The sequence below is a fragment of the Cynara cardunculus genome (assembly GCF_001531365.2).
Source record: "Cynara cardunculus var. scolymus isolate 2C chromosome LG 2, CcrdV1, whole genome shotgun sequence".
Taxonomy (NCBI): domain Eukaryota; kingdom Viridiplantae; phylum Streptophyta; class Magnoliopsida; order Asterales; family Asteraceae; genus Cynara; species Cynara cardunculus.
In genome coordinates this window covers 60,170,490-60,171,938 of record NC_037529.1, presented here as the reverse complement: position 1 = coordinate 60,171,938, position 1,449 = coordinate 60,170,490, and positions in this window count along the sequence as shown.

Here is a 1,449-nt window from a genome sequence, read left to right as displayed (position 1 = left end):
GCACCAGGACCCCAAGTCGAAAGGCAAGGCGGTTACTGAAGAAGGAAATCTGAAGGTTCTGTTCGCAAGACCTCAAGAATCCTTATTTGAAGACTCTACCTCTCAGGTAGTGATCACTTCACTCAGGCAACTTCATATTCCATCATCAACCTGCGGTCGATTGGAGTTGGTCTCTGATCAACCAACCTCTTCTACTCCAATAGACCAGCAGATGGCTCAGCTTAAGGAGTCGCTCGACCAGACTAGAGTAAAAATTCCTCTTCATACCTCTAATGGTGGTGAGTTTGACTTCCTTTCCGAAGCTGAAAGACTCGAGGCATTAAGGGCTGAAGAAGAGCTAGATCTTCAAAAGAAACAGACTGAAGAAAGCCTAAGGCTTGCTAAGTCACTAGCTGATAAAGTCTTTCCCAAGAAATCCAAGAAAAAGGTGAGTGCTATCCGTGCCCAGGCCAAACTTCTTCAGGTTGCTGAAGCTGAACTTAAAAAGAAGCAAAAGGTCGAAGACAAGGATAGGCATTGGAGCGAAGCTAAACTGAAAAAGAGACTCAGTCCCCGTCCAATTATCAGCGTCAACATCAGCGGACGATCTAAAGACTGTGGTACTCTTGTCTCAATGCTCATCACCAGGGATAATCTTGATGCCGTTACCGAGTATCCTTCTTACCTTGGTCGTTATGGATACAGCGAATGGATGGAGATCAGGAAAGCCATTCAGCAATCCAAGTCGAGACACAAGACACTTATCGAGGACACCATCAGCGAGCTTATCAAAAGGATGTCCAGATATGTCAAGGTCCCTGACCGGCCAACTCTGAAGAAAGGTAGTAAGAAGAAGAAGACAACGCTCATTGATCCTAGTGAAGGACCATCCCTGAGGAACGAACATGAAACAAAGTTCTCCTTAGATGAAGTCCTGAAGCGTCATATGAGCATTAACATTTCTATGTTGAATCTTGACTTGCCAGTTAAGGGTCCCTTTACACCCAACACTGTGCATTTCAAACCTGAGTTAGGAGTTATATTCCTTGACTATGAAGGTGAAGTCAGATTTCAGAGAATGTCATAGCTGCCTCTTTGTCCAATGGATCACTTGATTTATCTCTTGCAATGGATAGAAGACAGCGTGCCTGGAAAAGTCGTCAATCTGAAGATTCGAAGAGAGCTCTTGCGTCGAAGACAACTTGGTGAAGATGTACCTGAGTAYATAGATCTAAGTATCTTAGATTAAGTCTCTTTGTATCAACAATCCACTTTTCCTTGTAATTCTTTTCTATATCTTCTTTCATTGATTGTTTTTACACTTCTGTAAATTTTGAACATGTACTGTAATATTTGTATTATTTCCATTGTTTAATAAGATGAGTATTTCATGTGCTTCACTGAAAAAGATCCCTGAAAAAAGTAATAGGGACATAAGTCTATGAGTTCCAATGTTACTTTTATCATTCA